At 41.2% G+C, this 22,858-nt stretch overlaps 1 protein-coding gene and 1 long non-coding RNA gene across 4 annotated transcripts in view; both read left to right on the forward strand.

The window, feature by feature from the left end:
* Window positions 1–22,858, forward strand: part of AUH (AU RNA binding methylglutaconyl-CoA hydratase) — a 189,506-nt gene that overhangs the window by 90,433 nt on the left and 76,215 nt on the right. The window lies entirely within an intron of this gene.
* Window positions 7,222–20,925, forward strand: LOC122460424. Its single transcript, XR_006281716.1, has 3 exons — window positions 7,222–7,232; window positions 19,667–19,746; window positions 20,450–20,925. It is a non-coding gene; the product is annotated as an uncharacterized LOC122460424 (long non-coding RNA).

The following is a 22,858-nucleotide window of genomic DNA, read 5'->3' on the forward strand; positions in this document are numbered from 1 at the left end:
GCCCCATTGTGTATATACATTATGATGATCTTTAATTACATGATCACGCTGGGATCTGATTTGCAGAAGTGCTGATCACTTACTGCTACAACTGAAGTCAATGGGAGCGGTGCTTTAAACATATAAAGTACTGTATTATGCTAAAAGAAAAGGAGTACTTGTGGCACCTTAGAGACTAATAAATTTATTAGTTATTATTATTTATTATTTATTATTATTAATAAATTTGTTAGTCTCTAAGGTGCCACAAGTACTCCTTTTCTTTTTGCGAATACAGACTAACACGGCTGCTACTCTGAAACCTGTATTATGCTAAGTTCTCTGAAAAATCCTCTTTCGTTCGATCCTTGTGCAAAAATAATTCAGGAGAAAAGCTATTAAATTAGTGAATGGGGAAAAGTGATAATAGTACTGTTTATATATTAGATGACTTTTTTTATACAGAGGAATCAGCTTATTGAGTGTGCCCAGAAAATCATTTATCAACACATTGCAGAGAATGAAGAGGTATGTGAAATTGGTGCTTGTAGAGGAGCTGGCTACATTTAGACCAGGATCTGTTACAGTAGATCAGTATTTGTGATAAGATAGGTATCAGAAGTACATCAAACACAACCAAATCTTCTATAACAACTTTATAAACTTCATAAAGGCTTTTGATAGCATTTGGCAGAAAGGGCTATGGCAAGTTTTGAGAATGTTTGGCACCCCAAGAAATTGATCAAGCTGATAGAGAATATCTATGGCAAGTTGATGAGAGCAGTGAGAATAGACAAGAAGCTGATGGAATGGTTCAGGATGACCCGTAGGAGTGAGGCAAGGATTCACACTATTCCCAGCTTTGTTCAACTTGGTACTGGAAGCAGTAATGGCGGTAACACTCAGAGATAAAATGGGAGGAGTCATGTTATGTGGGAGGACAGTAAATAACTTTAGATTTGCAAATGATACTGGCCTCATAGCATTGACCAAGGAGGATTTACAGAGAATAGCTGACAAGATAGACCAAGAAATCAGAAAATTCAGACTGAAGATCAGCATGGAGAAGACAAAATTTATGGCAATTGGAAGACCAGAGGAAGAGGTAAAGATTAAAATTGAAGACAAAGAACTAGAACAAGTGGGAGAATTTGTGTATCTTGGAGGACTAGTATTGAAGAATGGGAATTGTGAAAATGACATAAAAAGAAGAATCAGACTAGCCACTATGGCATTCAGAAAAACCCTGCAAGATCTGGAAGTCTAAAGACATTTTGATTAAAATGAAAATCAACATATATGAGACAATTGTTGTGCCAATACTGCTGTATGGGTCAGAATACTGGAGCGAGGAAAGTCCATGAATGAAAGATATTTGCTGAGGCCAATATTAAGAGTTCCAAGACTGCAGAAAATTAAAAAATGAAGTTGATGATAAAATGGGTAGGGCAACAAACAACACTGTTGCAGAAAATTCAAGAAAGACAGCTATTGTGATTTGGACACGTGTCAGGAATGGACTCGAAAAGGATACCATCCATGGCAATAAATACCAGAGTGCAAGGAACTAAAAATAGAGGAAGACCAAGTATGCATCAATAGACATGGTGAAGAATGAAGATAAAGCAGAAAGATTTAAAGATAAAGGAAGCTGTGAAGCTGGTATCAGATAGAAAGTAGTAGAAAGACTTCATTCAGCCCCATCATAGCAGCTGAAATGATGGATGGGAATCAAAGAAAATGATGATTCTCTCTGAAAAATCAGGTCCTAGGCATATCAAATTAGGCACACAAAATTAGCAAAAACTATTGATCTTAATTTCTCTGTCCCTCAGTTCCTCATCTGTAAAATGGGAATATATATCATGGCCTCACCTCACAAAAGTGTTGTGAAAATAGATTGATTAATGTTTGTGAAGCACTCAGATACTATCGTGATGAGCCCAATAGGAAAACTCATGAGGAAGTTTAATATGTCTATCTTGAAAGCAGGGTTAGAATCGTATATTGTAAATAAGGCACGGGACCACATTGAATAATGAGGAGAAAACAAAAATATCGAGCACCATCCATCCTGTACACTGAATGGATAAAAATAGTATATGATCATGTAATTAATGATAGTATCATAATGCAAGGAGGGTGAGTTAAGGTTGCACAGTGAATCCTAATTCTGACATTTCCTACTCTTGAGTTTGCACCTTAATAATTCTTTTATCTTTTAAAGAAGTGTTTTTGTGTGTAATTTCTGTCTATAAAGTGTATGTGTGTGTTGTATTATTAGAGACCTGAGAGAGAGACTCCCTGTGCAAATACCTTATAGCCTGAGGAAGGTGGTTAATGTTGGAAGCCTTCTGTGAACTTCAGAGCTCTTAATTTTGCACAAGGCCTCATACTGTCCCTTAGAAGGAAGTCAAGCGTCATTCCCACATTTTATGGAAACTCTGCTCAGAGGTGCTGGAACTGGGGGTGCTGCCGCACTGCCTGGCTTCAAATAGTAATAACAAACACGAAATACATGGTTTCAATCATCAGCACCCACACTATAAAAATTGTTCCAGTTCCCCTTACTCTGCTACAGTTAAAGTAGAGTCACTTAGGGTTTTAAAAAATTGAATATTCTAAGTGTTCTAAAATTCTTATGCTGACTTTGATTGTCTTGCAATTTTCTGTGCTTCATGGGATACAGGGTAGGGTTAATGGTTTAGATTTTGAGTAATTTAAACAAGGGAGTGGTTCCTGAGACATAGGCCCCCGAAATAAATCATGTATTTACGAAATCATCTGATTTGTGTACTCCTGTGGCTCAAATTATTGTTTTCGTCTTCTGCAACCTGATATCACATACTCAAGATTGGTTTCAGTGAGTTCATGGCACCCACTGCCCTTTTGAAGAAGCAATATTGAGTAAGATATTGAGGGTTTAATTGTAACTGCAGATTGGTTCAAGCTAAACTGAAATGCCACAGAAAGTGAAATGTACGTGTGCATCAAGACTAGGGCTCTGTTGCAAGTCGGAGGCTTTGCAGGCCGCCCAATGTCAGAGTAACAATGTGGCTCAAGGTGACATGCAGTGCCCATTGAACCTAAGCAACACCCATGTACTCTGAGTTCACATCCTTCCCTTGGTAGAGAATGTATATTGTTCATGTTCCTTGCTCCCTGCCCAAAATCTGCTTACAGCTGATATTTCAAAGTGCTCTAAAATCCACACACAGATTCTGATTTTACTTGAAAAATATTGTCAAGAAAATTAGCATTAATTAAATAGAGGGAAGATGAGACTCTAGGAAGCAGTTAGGGTAATGTTATCATGACTTATGCTCCTCAACCATTTCCTTAACAGTGGGACTGAATACGATTAAAGAAAAAAGAAAAGGAGTACTTGTGGCACCTTAGAGACTAACAAATTTATTTGAGCATAAGCTTTCGTGAGCTACAGCTCACTTCATCGGATGCATTCAGGTACCTATCTGTGCGAGCTGTTGCTTTCTCTGAAACTTTTGTGAGTGACACACACTGATCAGTGTAATCCCTTGGTGGTTTAAGGGTACAAGTGCTATCCCAAGGACAGTGAGGTTGAATCCTCTACTTAGGTGATTTGTGTGCTATGCACATTACATGCACAAGTGCTGAAACTGCAGAGATGGGGTGGGGGTGAAATGAGTGGAGCAGTTCACACATCTCAGAGTTAACATTCCAAAGCATATTCATCTCTGTGGTGTATTCTCATTCAGCTGAGAACATCCTATTGAGATGAATGGTCCACTTCACACAGCTCTGAGCCTTCTGTACTTCAGATAAATGCATAGAGCCCCTTCCTCATACACTCTGCCCAGACAGGGACACTGTATCTCTACTTTCCTTCCCTTTCCTGCCTCCCACTGGTACATGCATTCTTCACAACCCAACCGCCTTCCCTTCTCCCCATGGTCTCTCCAGGTTAACAGGTGCATGGAGTGGGAAGGAGGAGGGTGGAGTTGGGGTGTGTGTGTGTGTGTGTGTGTGTGTGTGTGTGTGTGTGTGTTGGGGGGGGGGATGGAACTAGACTCAGTGCAGTGAGGGTATGGGAGCAATGGGAATGCTAGAGGGAATGTTGGAGCAGTGTCGGGGGTGGGGGTGTAAATGACCATTCATACATGGGTTCTGAAAACCCGGTTCATTGACATGAGCTTTGAGGTAGAACTGAATTTCCAAAAGCAGTTTTTCCTAAGATCCTTTGATGAATATGGGATTGTCATCAGAGGGACCTTTGCTTTCTGGGAGCTCAGATGTGCTGATAGAGCAGAATGATAAGGGGAGCCAGGGAGGGGAAGGTTGGACACCTTTTTGTCCAGCGATATACTAATTGGGGAAGAGAAATGGAGCCAGCTTTCCACATTCTGGATTGTCCTGAGGCAGCACTGGGCAACCTTAACTCTGTGTTAGTAAAGTTTTTGGCAAGTTAATTACAAAAAAGGTAAAAAAGTCACTTCAGCAAGAGCTAGAAATAGAATCCTGGTATCTCATATGTAGACCCAAGTCTTATCAGCTCAGCCACACTGCTGTTTGGTTCAGGGTATAAACCCTGCATACAGTCCATATCAGAGAGTCTGAACTATCTAGAATTGTTTTTGTTTCATTCTGATATACCTAAAACATCAGTTAGGTTCCTAACTTGCTCTCTTCTATGCTCTGCCATCTATGGATTGGCTTGGTTTCTAGCACATAGAGTCAGTCTTCAGGTCTCAGCTGGTTCATACTGCCTTTGATGGGCAAAAGATGTCTAGAAGAGCCTTGGATATTGGTGTTCAGAAGGCAATGGACTGTGATAAGTTGCTCATGCCAGAAGAGAGATACTTCAGTGAAAAAGCAGGAATCAATCTTTCATGCCACTAAGCCCAAAAATATTATTGTCTTTCTTCAGCTCTCAAAAGTCATTAAATGATCAGGGCTGGCCCCTCCACCAGCAGACAAAAGCAGGGCATAGTGATTCAAACCGTAGTCTAAGAGGGGACAGGCTGAAAGAGTATGTATATCCTGCAGGGCATTCTCAACTTTGAAAACACAAAATGAGATCACCTAATAAATTTAACACCCCCACCAATATTCTCTTCTTTTTTATGAGAATAGTTCAAACAACACAAGATACAGTTTTTGGGAACAAACACAGAAACTATACTGTATGAAAGCTATCCCCAGTTTAGGCGAAGGTTTCAGGGATCTGTATTTGGTTCTTCCTAGTTCCAGTGAAGAATAGGGTATTTGACCATTTCGGGATATGATGTCTCCTTTATATGTCAAATGAACCAGGTTCTTCCATGTGGGAAAACTCCCTATGCTATAAACTGAGATTTATTGTGGGATGAAATATTTTCTATGTTCAGTTGACTTCATGGATTTGTATCTTCATGTTCCCTGCCCTCTCACAGGTACACTTCAGAATCCTCTGCTTCTCAATGGATTGTCTTTGCTACCAGTCTGGTGCCTTACCATTTCATCTTTCATCAGTCTCACATATGTTCTCCATGCTCATTGTCAGCCCTGGTGGTTTCTATGAGAGAAGAGGGACTTCATGTCTTCCATTATTTGGACAACCTTATTGTTTAAGCACCAATTAGTGTGTCAGGTGTTTCACAAAAAAATACGTGGGAGATTAATTAATAACCATGGATCAAAGTAACACATTTCAGGCCTCCTCCTGTTTTTTAGACTTGTGGATTTGTGATGAATAGGGATAAGATCTCTTGTGATCCAGGTTCTGCATAGCCCTATACATGGCTTCTTTTTTCAAAAAGAAGTATCCAGTATCAAGTCTCTGGCCAAATATCTGTTCCTTCCCACAGAAACATTACTATTTGTCAGATCCTCCAACAAACTATTCTACTGGCTCTATATGATGAGCTGTCATCCACCTGAGACTCTTATTCTTATTTTCCTTTTGTCTAGGATTACCAAAAGGATGCAATTAATTCCTGGACTGCTCGTCCCAGAGATTCATGATTCATAAAGTGGTGGGCTCTCAACATGAATATCAGGTGGAAGATGAATGATTGAACCAGTACTAACCCAAATCATAATAGACACCCATCAGGTCTGTGGAGCTTATGTGAGCCACCACACATCAGAGCTAATGGTCCTCTCAAGAGCAGCACAATAGAAACTGACTGGAACTCAGAATCACAGGAAGTGCCCTTAGGATGTTCACAATGCTACTGACTCCAACTCTCTGTTAATACAAAGTGACAGTTGTATGTTCCTCACTTACATAAAGAAGCGAAGAGGAACAGAGTCCCTCTTTTAGGTAAAAAGTACTGCGAATTCTTCACTGCATGGAGACAATAAGCTGACAGTCCCAACTTCCTGGTCAGATTCATTGTGTAACTCCATTGGGTGAATTTGGCTCCTTATACCTAAGGAAAGCTAAGTACTTAAGATGACAAGAAAACTCGTGTGAATATCTCTGGGTGAATGTAAAAAGAATCAACAAGTTTTGCACTTTGTTCTTTCAAATGGGAATGCCAGATGATTGGCCTCTTTCCATCTTTCATCAACAATAAGCTTCCTCTGCTTTAGACACCTGGAAAACAAGACATGTAAGGTGGGTGCATTCTCCTTTGAGTGTCAGAACTCTGTTTCGGGTCTGATTCTTATTTACACTGGTCTGGCCTTGTCTCTGTCCTTTCAAGGTAGCCATAAAGATCAGAATGACAAATCTTCATAGTGTCCATAGCTCTATATTAGCCTAGCAGGACATGGTTTACCATATAGTAGAGATATTCTTCTGTTTACATGGATACTGCCCACGTGCAAGGTGTCACAGTTCAGGGCAACTGGCACTGAACCTGTTTTTCCCTTCAGTGGTCCAGCAAAGGCACCCACTCTCAGGCTTCCCAGCCCAGTTGCCTTTCGTGGGTGGAGGCTCATGTGTCTGACGAACATTTCCAGGCTGCCTAGTTCCCTGCCTTCATGGTGTTGTTTGCAGCACAGACAGGTTGCCCAAGGACACCAGCTGGTACCACACAGCACTTCCTATGCAAACCTGCTTTATTCTTAAGGTAAAAGGCATTACTGAGAAAACATTAAAAACAATAAAAGAACATACATGTAAGCTAATTAGACATCACCCCAACACCAACATGGGCTCTGTCAGTAGCAGTCCTTTGGAGTTTCCTTTGTGGTCACAAGTTCATCACAGCCTCAGCTTAGAACTAGCACACTCATAACATATTTAGTTCACCCTTTACACAGTTCAGGGGTAACTCCAGGAGCAGGTAATTAGTAGACAATGGGATTTCTTTCCCAGGGCATAGTTTTTACAGGATGTATTTGAAATGGGTCATTTGCATTTCTCTTATCCCCCAGGTACTTCCTAGGAAATCCACTATACACACACAGTCCCCCAAAGTTCTTTGAAGTTGCTAACATTTACATTAGTCAAAACCTTAGAAAAGTTACATGCAGTCCTCCAATAACACAGAAACAATTTCATTTTCAATATGATTGACTCCTAAGGCATCAAACCCAATTCGGTAAGGTTTAACTTAATTCAGTAAATTTCATTTGGGATATAACAGGATATTTTCAGTCAGTCACACAAGGCCTTTCTGTTACAGGGGCCAATCTTGTGTTCTGATCCAGGGATATTTTCATTGGTGAAACAGACACTGTGGAAGGCTAAAATGTTTGGGTTTTGGCTCCTCATCTCTACTGGTGGACAGTCTTGTGCAGTCAAGATCTGTCTCTAGTATTCTTCATGTATTTAAAAACTCTTTGCTAGTTTAAACCCCAACTCCTAGAAAGGGGGACTATCTAAAATATAATCTGGGTGACTTCACAAGGGTTTGGACCTGATCTCTCTCCAGGTCCATATCACAATGTTAAGGGCTTCCAAGGCCTTACATTGGCAAGGGAATCTAGTCAGCGATAACCACGGTGCAAGATTTTCCTCAGGCAATCACCAGACTTTGACTTGCCACCTGACAACCTATAATGAGCTGGAACTTGAACTTAGTTAGTCTATACCCATATGAAATCCCCCTTTTTGAATCTCATGAGATAACGTCACTTTGTATCAGTGAACGTAACCTTTCTCAAGTCTATTACTGCTGCTAAGAGGACTGAGGAGCTTTTTGGTCTCTGTCTCAAAGCCATTTTTCAGCTTTATCAAGAAAAAGTTGTACTCTTCATGGATTCAGATTTCCTACAAAACTCATCTCTCCTTTCCACATAAGTCATCTCTGTCCTATGGCTATGCCCTAAACTAAAGCACAGAAAAATACATTTTCAGTATCTGGATGTCGTTTCCAGTAGTACCTCTTGACTTAGGCAGAAACTATATATGAAAATTTTGTTCTTATCTGGAAATTTTCTTCTCAGAACATGTATATGAACACTTCTGCCTTTTCTAGTTTGTTGCTGTTTTGAATGATTTTGATTTATAGTTTATTGCTATTATTTCTTTCTTGGTTAGCATTGTAAACTTATTTTGGGAGCTGTAATGTTCGGAGGATTCCTTGTCAGCAGAACTACCTCCATTTGTGTAGTACATTAGTTAAGAGGCTCTGGATTTTAGCTGTGTCATGAGAACATGAAAATGCTAATAAAGAACATAACTGTGGGAACATAACATGAGTAATAATGTGTGGTTGGTTAGTTTGTAATTCTGGTAGACTCACAAATACTTTACTGAGCTAATAGGAAATGACAGAGTAAGGATAATGTTATGATAAAAACAGGAGGTACTTTCTGGTACTACCTGAATATTCTTGGTGCGATTGCATATGGGGTGTTGAGTTCCTTGGAAAAATTGACAGTGATAGACACAAACTATGCTCTTGCATAACTACAGTAAAGTCAATGGAATTATGTCAACAGAGAATTTGACCAAACTAGATGAAATCCTAGTACTGGAGTTGCATACTTACAGCTTTCTAACCCTTTTAAAAAGGCATTTTAATTTGCAATATTTCATCAAAGATCAAATTTTACCATTGTTTCCTTTAGTTAAAATAGGATTATTTCATTATGCAGCTGTCTGCCACAAAGTCTTGAAGAACAATGGTGTCTTAAAAAAATTCCTCTGTACATTAACTCTTGACATTTTTGCAATTATGATAAATATTTCACCCTAAAGGCTTTCTTTAACCCTATAAATATCATTTGTCATCTTCTCAACAAGTCTCAAATTTTTCCAGCGATGCAACTAATGATTTTTCCAGTGATGCAACTGTATACAGCATATGTACCTAGATACATAGGACTGATTTGTCTCTAGAATGTGTGGTGCAGATGTCGAGCAAGTGAAGAATTAATTGAAGCTTTTAAAGGTTATTTGTTTCTCTTCAGTTTGATAACTGTTACCTCAGAAAACTTTACAGTTCATTTTTTTCTTATTTTTGACCATTTTTGCTGATTTGACAACCTGTTTTAAAAGTCAGAGCTATCAGATTGTGGATTCTAAGAATATAGAGGAAGAACATGGGTAGTTCTATTCTTTGTATGAAAAGAAAATGAAGGAAAGTGTGCTAATTGGTCTTAGTGGATCTTTGTGAATCTTTAGCATCCCTTAAATATTCCCTTTTCACAGTTAAAACCAGAATAAAGTTCTGTATTAATGGATTTGCCCTAAAATTGAAAAGCATTCCTTTTGTGATGAGTAAGATATGAGGGGAATTTCCAGATGTGACACTCATGCAAAATGCATTCATGCAAACAGCAGTTGTACTAACTACGAAGGTGTAAAAGGTTAAAGAAATACTGTTATATTTTGAGCCTGAAATTTAATCCACATTTAATGGTAGAGTATCTTCTAGCTATAAATACTGTAGCTTCTACTAAAGTAGAAAATTACTGTACAACTTGGTAATGGCAGAGAGGGGAGGGAAACAGGACTCTCAACATCAAAAACAATTTGTAATTTTTCTCTGCTCAGATGCTAATTTAAGAATATTTGAAATAAAATAGAACATTTTGCCTTCCAGATAATTAAAAATATCATTTATTTACTGCCGAGACTCCTCCTGCATTGGCAGGCTGATGTAACAGAAGACTTGATTGCTCTTTTCCACCTCTAATTTCTATGATACAATGACAGGCTAAATGTAAGAAGAAAAGGAAAATTTTTAGGGGAAAAACTTTCAGATTTCTAAAATAGAAATTTAACATCTTAATCCTCCTGGAATGAAGAGCCGGATTAGAAGTTGTTGTTTAAAGTATTGTATTCTGTCTTTAGTAAATACTATGAAAAAACAAAACATAAATAAAAGGTGGATCTGTTTTGTTTTAGATTCATTTTCTGGGGGAAGGAAGTGGCTTCGGAGTTTCACAGAGCTAACCTGAAGAAGAGTTCTGTGAAGCTCGAATGCTTGTACCTTGCACCAACAGAAGTTGGTCCGATAAAAGATATTACTTCACCCATTTTGTCTCTTGTCCCAGTGTTGAGCATTCATGATAGCTATCATGATTTGGTATTGTAATAAGACAAGTAACTTGGTATATGAACATTTATTGGCTTTTTCTTCAATCAACGTAAATCTATAGAGCCTTATTTGCATGTTTATATTTTGTAATATTTATTTTTTTAGCAAGTTAAATAAATGGCCTCAAGTAAAAAAAAATGCTAATAGTGTTGAAAACAGATGTTTGAATATCCACTCTTGTCTCAAAGTAATTAAACAAAATATGTAGAATGCTAATAGCGGGAGGTAAATTAGTTCTACCTCAGTAGGTTATGGAGAATTATGGTTCATATGATTTGTTCTTTTTTCTTAAATAAAAATAAGCTTACTTTCACCAAATGAGTCATTTTATACTTGGCTTTCTGAGCAGTTCTAACGATGTTGGTGTGGAGGCAGAGTTTTAAAATGTCACACAATGCTAATATTCAAAATCGGTTTACCAAATTTTAAATACAGTTGTACAATAGCAACATCTTTATGTATAAACTGAGAATGTTTCACCAAACTATTGGTAGTGCAATGACTTGCTCCTTATAGAGAATTAGAGTTCAGGGTGCTATGTTCAAATAGGATACATCTACACAGGAAAAAAAATATGCAGTGAATTTTAGACCCTGGGTCAACTGACTCAGGCTCACTCTGCAGGGCTAAAATAGTGGTATAGACCTTTCCCCCTTGCTGGGTTTCAGAGCTCAGAGCCCAAGCTGCTATTTTTAGCATAGGCACCAACGTCTAGTTTTCTTGGGGGGTGCTCCCTGGCTGAACAGCTGTGGCTGGTGGGTGCTGAGCACCTACTATTTTTTTCCCCAGGGATGCTCCCACCCCAGAGCACCCACGGAGTCGGTGTCTGATTTTTAGACCCACAAGTCCAAGTCAGTTGACTCCAGCTCTGAGACTTGCTGCCACAACTCTTCTTTTTTTTTTTTTCTTTTTTTTCTTTTTGGCTGTGTACCTTCAGGGTTAGGATTAGAACTCCAAAGTGTTGTTTTTTGTGACCTGAGCTAGAATTTTAAACCCAAAAGTTTGGGGTCTTGAATCCATTGTGTTAGAATCTCTTCCTTTCCCGACATATGGTAAAAAGAGGTGATCTCATTTCCCGTTGTCATTAGCTGTTTCCTCTTCACACAGTTCTCATATCTTTCAAAAATTGTATTGGTCAGTTTGAAACTAATGTGTTGGTCGCTTTACATGAATAACTGATAGAAGGTATGGCCTGTTCCCTCCTCCATAACACCTACAGCTTTAGGCCCCATTCAAGTTTTGCCTCAGTGAGTGTGGTTTGCACCATGTTACTGGTTTCTTTTTGAGATTGTTTCATTGTAGTTTTCCATGACACTGATGACTAAAGGGAGAATGTTTGAAAAATTAAGCAAGGCCAAACTTTTTTGTATTTATAATTCAATTCTATAATGAAGCATAGGAGTATCTGTGGGACATTGAATAGAAATCCATGTTTAGGCACAGTGCAAACTATGTGGAGACAATTCACAATAGGCTTAATAGATTTCCTATGCATTTGGGGCACTCAAGACCCCCCTCTAGTGAAATGGGACAGGGCACAATAAAGAAAATACTGAAAAATACAGGTTCAAGTATTGTCATCCATAGCATCCTTTACTCTTTAACTGGGTGAAGATTTAAAATCATCTTTCAATTCTGATTCCATATCTTTATGAATAGGCTCATTCCCTGTTCACCAGCCTTGCAAGGATTAAGCATTATCCCTGCAATGCCCTTTTCCCCACAACCCTCCCTTTCTGTTTCCCTGGCAGACTGCTAGTGAGCGCAGCTCTGTTTAATTCTTCTTGTCTCTATGGTAACAGAAGCACAAAAGAGAGAGAGCTGTGCTTATTAGTGGCAGGACAGGCAGAGAGAATGCAGGCGGGTTGAAGAGAGTGTCTTGTAGAGATACTGATTAATCCCTATGAAGATGAAAAGCCAGCAGTGGATCTACCCAGATGGGAAACGTTTGCTTCTCCTCTTCCACTGTGATGGTCAGGGGAAGGGTTGCACCCACCTTTGTTGTACAAACAGAAGCTAACAGAAATTTGTTGTTGCCAACCACCAGTTCTTAGGCCTTGTCTACACTGGAAAAACACATAGTGTGAGAAAATGTCTTAACTCACACAGTGTTAAACACAACTTAGCAAATAGTGTGGACAAGTCTTTAAAAAAAAAAAGCTGCTCATGCACATATTGAAAGCTCTTTAAATTACTCTTTCAAGGCTAGCTATTAATACTTGGAAATGGGACCAAATGTCCTTTCTGCTAGTTTCTTATTAGTTTATTAGACCCTACAATTGGAAGGTTTTGATACGGTCTCCCACAGTATTCTTGCCAGCAAGTTAAAGAAGTATGGGCTGGATGAATGGACAATAAGGTGGATAGAAAGCTGGATAGATCGTCGGGCTCAACGGGTAGTGATCAATGGCTCCATGTCTAGTTGGCAGCCAGTATGAAGCGGAGTGCCCCAAGGGTCGGTCCTGGGGGCAGTTTTGTTCAATAACTTCATTAATGCTCTGGAGGATGGTGTGGATTGCCCCCTCAGCAAGTTTGCAGGTGACACTAAACTGGGAGGAGCGGTAGATACACTGAAGAGTAGGGATAGGATACAGAGGGACCTAGACAAATTAGAGGATTGGGCCCAAAGAAATCTGATGAGGTTCAACAAAAACAAGTGCAGAGTCCTGCACTTAATACGGTAGAATCCTATGCACTGCTACTGGCTAGGGACCGAGTGGCTAGGCAGCAGTTCTGCAGAAAAGGACCTGGGGTTACAGTGGACGAGAAGCTGCATATGAGTCAACAGTGTGCCTTTGTTGCCAAGAAGGCTAACAGCATTTTGGGCTGTATAAGTAGGAGCATTGCTAGCAGATTGAGGGACGTGATCATTCCCCTCTATTCGGCATTGGTGAGGCCTCATCTGGAGTATTGTGCCCAGTTTTGGGCCCCACACTAAAAGAGGCATGTGGAAACATTGGAAAGAGTCCAGCAGAGGGCAACAAAAATGATTAGGGGGCTGAAGCACATGACTTATAAGGAGAGGCTGAGGGAACTGGGATTGTTTAGTCTGCGGAAGAGAAGAATGAGGGGGGATTTGATAGCTGTTTTCAACTACCTAAGGAGGGTTACAAAGAGGATGGGTCTAGACTATTCTCAGTGGTACCAGATGACAGAAAGAGGAGTAATGGTCTCAAGTTGCTGTGGGGGAGGTTTAGGTTGGATGTTGGGAAAAACCTTTTCAGTAGGAGGGTCGTGAAGCACTAGAATGGGTTACCTAGGGAGGTAGTGGAATCTCCTTCCTTAGAGGTTTTCAAGGTCAGGCTTGACAAAGCCTTGGCTATGATGATTTATTTGGGGATTGGTCCTGCTTTGAGCAGGGAGTTGGACTGGATGACCTCCTGAGATCCCTTCCAACCCCGATATTCTATGATTCTAAGGTGAATCCCATGCAGGGTTTTTGGGGAGATGCCTTGTTATTTTGTGGGTTGTTTGTTTGTTTGTTTTCAATGTTTTTATTGCAAAGTTATGGATAATTAAATATTTTACTAATCAATATTGGCATTCTTTAGCACAGCCATAAAACTATAACATGGAAGATGCAAGAGGTAAAGGAGAAAGAGTGAAGAAACTTACATTTGTTATTCAGAAAGTTGTCAATATGTGGACAAATTGTGCTTGCCTTATCACCCTGTGTTGTCCCAGGTATAGATAAAAGGAACAAAGACAAAATGCTAAAACTTCCCAATTTAATTTCCTTTAAAAAAGCTTTAAAAAAAGTAGTTATAAATTTATACATAATATAGTGTTGCTTCTTTTTCAGAATCCCAAAACACTCCCTGAGTACCTAAATGTCCCTCTAAAACTGGGCACAAATCCTGAAGTCATTACTCAGTAAAAATTCACATTAAAGTCTGTGAGAACTTGCCTGAGTAAAGGCTGTGTAAAAATTGAGAAAATTTTTTGATTTTTGTCCAGTAGTAGTGTATCTGGTAATGTAAATCATAGTGGGATAATAAGAATAGTATGCGTTCTGTTTTTCAAAATTTGGACCTGTCATGTAGTCTTTTCTTCACACAAGTAGCTCTTATGCATAGAGAGAACAGTTGCACTTTAGGCAATGGCATACACATGTAATTAAGGACCTCTTGCATGAGTAGGATTTGCTGGATTGGGCTGCAAGTGACACCTCTTTGAAAGCAATACCTTGTGTTAATTATGTCATATTCCCAATTTTGGTTAGTAAAAAAAAGTCCTGCAAATGTTTTAGTTTTTCAAGAACAGTCTTTTTTACATAATACACCAATTTATCTTCTGTACTTTACTTTGCTAGTGAATGGAAAGCAATTTGCAGAGGACAGTAAGAGGTTTTCAAAAGATGATCAATCTAAGATGCAGTGATTTTTGCTACATATTATTGTTACAATACTTCTCACCAATATGTCTTCATCTCAATATAAATGGTGGTGGTGGGATGGGAGGGGGGAGGTGATTTCTATAGTATATGCTTCATTCTATAAATGCCTTTTATAGAGGCAGTAATGCTTGGTGAGTTTTTGAAAAAATTATGTTGACAGCTGTTGAGCTCATCCACACTCCGTGTGTTTTTTGAAGAGAAGCCAAGGAATTTTTAATCAAGAAAGATTACTGAGTAGATTACTGTATGCTGAATATTTAAAAAAAGACATACTTTTATTAATAAAGCTCTCTTTGGTTTAAGGATGAAGTGTTACATTTTTCACTGGAAAATAAAAAAAATCTGATTTAAAAGAATATTAAGATATTATGAATGAGAATTAAAAGTAATTCTAAAAAATCTTCTAATACAGTCCATGTGAATGCAATACAGGGATGTGAGTAATGTAATGTTAAAATAACTTTAATTCTAAGGGATCTCACAAAGTCCATGGCTTTTTTGTGTGGGAGGGGATTCTCAGTGATCTATCAGAATGGATAATTTGTGATGTAAAAATAAAATAAAGTAAAATTAGGAAATGTAACTCTTCTCCTATATAGAGTTATTCTGATAATCTCCCCTCATAGGACCACTTGCTATTCTTTTCCCACCGAAATGAAACTAGGTCACTGGCTTTTGGCACTCATCCAAGATGTGAGATTTATTTGGTGTTCAAGCACACTGTCTAGAAATAGCGATGCAATGTCAGCAAGGCCACTTTTCATTTCACGAACATAATTTCCAGTGCCCTGGAATTAATTTATTCACTGACCTGTTAATAACTGCAATCCGTCGCTAGTTTGCAAAGGCAGAGGAAACGTCTGGCAATAGTCATGGTCACTCTATTAGATGATTAGTTACAGGATTTTCATACACTGTAGTATTTTGGTTTTGATCATGTTGAAGAGCCTAGCTGCTTACGAAAACCAACTTGCTGCTTAAACAGAGAAAAATATTTGTAGTTGATAAATATCTTGAGGAGATAAGCAACCTCAAGTGATTGCTTTATAGAACTTTTTGCTAGTGGATATCTTAGTCACACATTCTGGATAACTTGGAGGGAAAAATCTGAAGCAGTATTTTTAGGGCATCTAAGATTATTTAAAAAATCTAATGTGTTAAAAATTCATTATAGTTTTACTATTGTGAACTTATCAAATAAAATAAAAATATACTTGCTAGAATTATTTTGTGTTACACAGCAGAATTTTTTTCAAGGCACTTTTTAGAGTACAGTTATATAAAGTATGGTTAATGTACAATATATGTTCATTTGTGTCATGCACTATTGGTTCTTGTGGTAAGACTACTAATCAGGGGTTAGGTTTATAAGGGGAAGTATATTATTCCATCTTAATGAGAAGACTTGTGATTTGCCTAGTCCAGGGGTCGGCAACCTTTTAGAAGTGGTGGGCCGAGTCTTCATTTATTCACTTTAATTTAAGGTTTTGCGTGCCAATACTACGTTTTTTTTATAAGGTCTCTCACTATAAGTCTATATATTATATAACTAAACTATTGTATGTAAACAAGGTTTTCAAAATGTTTAAGAAGCTTCATTTAAAATTAAATTAAAATGCTGATCTTACACCGCCGGCTTGCTTAGCCCGCTGCCTGCCTGGGGTTCCGTTCACCTAGGCCGGCAGTGGGCTGAACGGAGCCTGAGGCCGGGACCCTGGCTGGCAAGGGGCCGGCAGCCAGAACTCTAGACCGGCAGTGGGATGAGCGGGGCCGGTGGCCAGGACCCCAGATCAGCAGTGGGCTGAGTGGCTCAGCCCACTGCCGCTCAGCCTGCTGCTGCTCTGGGGGGTCTGTCCGCTGGCTACTGCCAGCCAGGGTCCCGGCTGCCGGCCCCGCTCAGCCTTGCTGCCAGTCTGGGGTCCTGACCCTGTCCACATAGAGCGGGTACCTACCTTCTCCCTGGTTCTAGCCATTCTCTTCCTCTCTCTGCACTGAGATGGGGGTGGGAGTGCACTGAGTACAGGGCTGGGTGAAGGAGCAGGCTGGGGGTTGGGGTGCAGGGTCTGGCCAGGAGCTAGAATGAGGGAGGGGGCTCAGGGTTGGGGCAGGAGGTTTGGGTGTGGAGCGCTTACCTGGGCAGCTCCCATTTGGTGCGAGGGGTGCAGGTGGGAATGTGTGTGTGTGTGTGTGTGTGTGTGTGCAGGAGCTCCCATTTGGTGCTCAGGGTGGGGATGTGGGGGGTGCAAGAGTCAGAGCATAGGGTGTGGGGGAGCTGGGTATGTGTGGGGGCTGCAGGAGTCAGGGCAGGGGGCTGGGGGTATTTGAGTAGGGTGCAGGAGTCAGGGCTGGGGGGGCTGGGTATTTGTGGGGGGTGCCAGAGTCAGGGCTGGGGTTGTGGGGGGATGCAATGGTTAGGGCACAGGCTAGGATGTGTGGGGATTGCAGGGGTCAGGGCACGGAGCTAGGGTGTGCGTGAGGGGGTGCAGGGGTCAGGGCAGAGGGCTGGGGGTGTGTGAGGGCGGTGCAGGGGTGAGGGCCGAGGGCTGGGGGTGTGGGCTGAGGTCGTGGGGTGCTCCCAGCCCCCTGCCCTGAGTGGCTTACAGCAGGGGGCTGGAGGGGATATGCCAATTCCACCCTCTTCCCCAAGGTCCCTGGAGCAGAGCACGTGAGCATGCTGTGGCTCTGCTTTTTCCTCTCCCCCTCCGTAGCAAGGGCCAGCAAGGGCCGTCAGCTGATCAGCCGCAGGGAGGGAGAGAAGGAGGGGCAGGAACCAAGCATGCCGGGGGAAGAGGGAAGCTTGCCTGCCCAGCAAGCTGGTGGGTGGGGGGTGGAGAAGAGCGGGCCGGGCTGGGCAGGAATTTTAGTGGCACGCTGCTGTCTACCGGGGTCCCCGGCAGACAGCAACATGCCATTAAAAATTGGCTCGCATGCTGTCTTTGGCTCGCGTGCCATAGGTTGCTGACCCCTGACCTAGTTTCTGCATAGTTCTTGGTCTATGGAATGAAGGCAGGCCAGATAACATTAAAGAATATCTTAATGTGCCAGTGGTGGGATTTTTAAAGTGCTCAGTGCTGACCTATCTCTTCTTCAGTGGCAGAGTTGCAAACTCTTGTGATTTTTATCACAAGTCTCATGGTATTTGGGTTTATTCTTTGAGTGGCCTTTGCATATTCCCACTTGTGCATCCAAGATGCCTGCGCTGACAGCTTCTGGACAGCAGTGTCCACTAGGGCCACTCGCCCCTCCTCCTCTTCACATCCTGGAGGGTTCTGAAGGTATAAAAGCAGGGGTGGGGGGGGAAGCGGTCCCAATCTGCCCCTCAGTTCCTTCGAATTGCCAAAGGTGAGGCGAGCTTGGATTGTTCACAGCATCCTCAACACTTTCCTCATTGTTTTTTCTTTTTTTTTTCCTCTCATTCTACCCTTTTGGGGCAAATGTTGTTTATAGCTTGTCAGTTAGTTAGTCAGGTTTTTTGTTTAAAAGAAGAGATGGCTGTCCAGCACAGACTATGTCTGAACCGGCAGGACTGGGAGGGCTGCCTCAGACATCCCTGCTAATATGGGAAGCTCCTTAGGCCCAGTCAGCTAAACTATCAGTGAATAAATCCAGCATTGGCTTCAAAGATAGTCCTCTAGGCCAGTGGTTCTCAAAGCTGGTCCGCCGCTTGTTCAGGGAAAGCCCCTGGAGGGCTGGACCGGTTTGTTTACCTGCCGCGTCCGCAGGATCAGCCGATCGCAGCTTCCACTGGCCATGGTTCACCGATCCAGGCCAATGGGGGCTGCGGGAAGGGCGGCCAGCACATCCCTTGGCCTGCGCAGTTTCCCGCAGCCCCCATTGGCCTGGAGTGGCGAACCGCAGCCAGTGGGAGCCGCAATCGGCCGAACCTGCGGATGAGGCAGGTAAACAAACCGATCCAGCCCTCCAGGGGCTTTCCCTGAACAAGCGGCGGACCGGTTTTGAAAACCACTGCTCTAGGTCAGGGTTTGGCTGTCTCACACAATTCTGCTGGTGAGGGAGGCTCCTCAGTCTGGTTACTGTCAAGGTCCCTGGCTCTGTCCATGTTAATCTTGGAGACCTATCTGTGTGCCTAAAATGGTTTTATGGTTGTTGGAGCTGGTTTCCAAGGGATCTAGAGCCACACAGATCAGAACCTGCAGGCAAGCACAGAACTTGGGCTGCACAGCCTGGATCTGTATCTGGCAGCTGAGCATGTATCTGAGGTGGCAAAGTCTTGATCTGGATCTGGCAGCCAAACATAGATCTGGGACTGCAAAATCCAGATGAAACAATGAAGCATGGATTTGGCAGCCACAAAAGAGCACAGATACAGAGCTACAAAAAAAGAAGCCTCAAAAGCAAACTGAGCATGTATCTGTAGCTGACAAGTATGGATCTGGAGCTAGAAATCAAGCCTGTGTTGGGATCTAGCAACCAAACATGGATCTAGGATGAGAACCTGAATCCAGATTTGACAGCTCAACATGAAGGATTACCAAGTACAACTGCCAAGAAGGGATCCAGCCAACATGAGGATCTAGCACCTTTAACTGTTAAGTCACTTGTCTTGTGGTTCTGTACCACTGAAGCCCCAGATCCACCCAGATCAATGAAGTCCAGTACTGTACTTCCGTTATCATGATCTTTGCAGAACTACTTGCCTTACTGATTCTGTGCCCAACTTAGGGGTCTGAGCAAACAGATCTGGTGTGGAGGTCCTCAGAACACTGAAATGTAATGTATTTTCTATTAGAAGCTTTTGATCAGATCTGGGATTGTGATTCTTTGTTCCAGGATAGTGTTTTTACATTGGGCTTCCTGTTTGCATTTTCAGGTGCAAAAATTGACACCCTGCTTTTGGGAGAGGGTTTTCCTTCCTTCCAAAGCTCTATCTACCAGACTCTCGCCTTGTAGGTGAGTAGAAAGGGGTGGAACCACTCATAGACTTTTACTATCAGAAATCTTAGAAGTCAATTTGCATGGTTCTAGAGCTCTCTGTTCCCTTGATCCTGCATAGTGCCTGTTGAGGTTCTCTTGGGCATCCATTTTATGCCTTTGGGCTAAATTGTGTAACAGAAATTCAGTCATCCAAGATTCAGTTCACAAGACTATAGCTGATGAGGATCTGACAGGCTAAGAACTGATGCCTGGATCATAGGTTCCCTTACGGTTTCAAGTTATTTGCAGAGGTAACCCTTAGGATGTGAGGATATTATATCCACCTCAGTCCTATTGATTCCGAGAGCTCAAAAATCCAAAGCTTTCTCTGCTCCACAGCCTCTGTAGCAGAAACAAGTTATCGTGTCATAGGATCAATCTGATGTTCCCTTGGGGAACCTTGCTGCCTCAGACTCAAATACAGCTAAAATTGGAGTGGGCGTATATGTTGTCTAAACTGGAAAAAAAAACAAAAAAACATTGTGATATAGGTTCTGCCAGCATAGATGAATGAATATGTGAGCCTTCTTCATCTCTTAAGTCAGGCCTGTGTTGGTGATCCAAATGCACAATTTTCATATTCGCTTTTTCTAACTCCAAATGTACAGACTTCCCTAGATATTTTCTTGCCTTCCTAGAAGAAGCTGTAACTTTTTTCTGGAACCATATTTTTTTCCAGGCCTCCTCAAAGCTACAGAATGACATGGATGACGATTTGGGTGCACAGGGGAAGCTTCCTCTTAGAAGGAGCTGAGGAAGGATAGCAAAAAATGCTTCTCTTTTGCCTCTCCCCTACAACTTTTGATAACTGATCTATTCTACTAACCATTTTCTTCAACCCACTTCCTGCCACAGTATTACGCAACACTGCCACGTCCAGGCCCAACGGTGGGCAAGAGTGGCTCTGAACTGGACAACTATAATCTTCTTCCTATGGACTCCAGGAGTTTGCTAGGACAACTTCAATTCCCTCCAGACACTCTGGCAAGGGGACTCTTCCTCCCAGACCTGGACTCAGATGTAAATGTTGACATTGGCACCTAGATGACACACTGGAGCCAAGGGTCCATTGTCTCTAGGATCCCCTGCTTTTACCCTTCAGTTAGAAGACATAATCTGTGTTATAAGCCTTATAGTATATAGAAGGTTTCAATGTTCTTGAATGAAAAAGGAGGAATTTATATAAATGCACTTTTTGTATTGATACAAAATATAACAGCATAGCTCATGCTCCTAATGTCATATTGTTTCAGAAATAACTGCCTGCTTTTTTTGCTGAATTCCCTTATTTTTGGAGTAAAAGAAAACAAACATGGCAAGATTTTTTTTATACTTGTATTTGTGTAATTTATGCTGGTAATAACAAGCTTATGTAGTCATAGTTTTTGTGTACACAAAGAATCAGTTGATCACCTGGCAATTTGTTTATGCAATAACCCAGATTGGATGCACCGTCACAATGAATCTGAGTGCAATTCTAAAAATCTGGCCAAGAACATATAGCATAGAAGTGTATGCAGTAGCTTCATCTTTTTTGATATGAGCAATCATTAACATTACACAAAAAATTTGAGGATAAAGAAAAATATTGTGGTGGAGAAATAAAATTCAGCAAATGGAAATTCTGTGGACTTAGCTAGCAATTTCCAAAGAAGTTTGTCCTAGAAAAGCCATAGCAGGGATCAGAGCAACACTTGTTATAACAGGAAATAAAATATAAAAACAAAGTGAATTTCCATCCTTATCTTCTGAATTTAAATTGTGTGTTCTTACTGAACTTTAATTTTGCTTAATACAAAAGAAAAATCAAAGGAGGAAAACAAACCAGAACTTATTTAAGATCCTGTTGATTGCATTCTGGATAGGAAAAAAAAAATGCAGAAAGATTAAGACTAAATGCTGTTTTCTGTAATTACTCTGTCTGAAAAAGCACTGGTAGCTGTCAGGCGTTGATTGAAATCTGCTGAAGTTTGACACCAGGTGCATAAATTAATTGCTGAAAAGTTGGCTATGAATAAGATGACACATGGTTTGTAGGTCAAATTTGCTGCAGATTTTATAGAATAAGCAAACAATACACACTAGGGCACCCTACACTAGACCTAAATACACTGGGCCTAAAACCAGTCAGTCTTTTACAGAACTGGATCCACAGTGGTAAAAATACGAGTACCCTATCAACAATGGAGCACCCACTTGTTACCACAAGTGAAGAATTATGGGTCAGAATTTTGCTGGAGTGGTTGCAGCCCTGAAACTTATTCCCAGCCAGGTTTATTACCACTTATGCAGTAGAAAGCCCCTTGGACAATTACACTCTGGACTTGAAAGTGCCAAATGTCCTGCCAGCTGTTACTCTGTTCCTTGGAATGCTAGATCACCTAGTACATAATGCTGTGGCCACAAAGCTGCATGTTGCTCAGCATTCAGAGAGCAAAGAATAACAAGTTAATAAATACACTATAAGAGCACTTGATAATTACCTATTCTGTTCATTCCCTCTGAAGCATGGCATTGGCGCTGTCAGAAGACAGGATACTAGGCTAGATGGACCTTTGGTCTGACCCAGTATGTCCATTCTTATGTACATTCTTATGAGGGAACTGTCTTGCCCTTTCAAGTACATTCTGAAAGAAAAACCATGAACGAAGGAAAATTTCATGTACAGTAACTCCTTGCTTAATGTTGTAGTTATGTTCCTGAAAAATGCTACTTTAAACGAAACGATGTTAAGTGAATCCAATTTCTCCATAAGAATTAATGTAAATAGGGGAGGTTAGGTTCCAGGGAAAAAAATTTGCCAGACAAAAGACATTATATACATATACATTATAAGTTTTAAATAATTTTAAGCAAACAATTTAATACTGTACTCACCAATGATGGTTGTGAAGCTTGGTTGAGACAGGGGTGTAGCGGGGTCAGGGCGTGGGGGCTTGCCCCATTCCGCCGCCCAGCATTCCAGCCAGGGAGCGGGGTCAGGGCACAGGGACTTGCCCCATTCTGCCCACCCAGCACTCCTGCCAGGGAGCGGGATTGGAGGCTTGCCCGCTCCCCAGCTGGAACGCCGGGCGGGCAGAACAGGGCA

Source organism: Dermochelys coriacea, chromosome 5, assembly GCF_009764565.3.
Source record: "Dermochelys coriacea isolate rDerCor1 chromosome 5, rDerCor1.pri.v4, whole genome shotgun sequence".
NCBI lineage: Eukaryota > Metazoa > Chordata > Testudines > Dermochelyidae > Dermochelys > Dermochelys coriacea.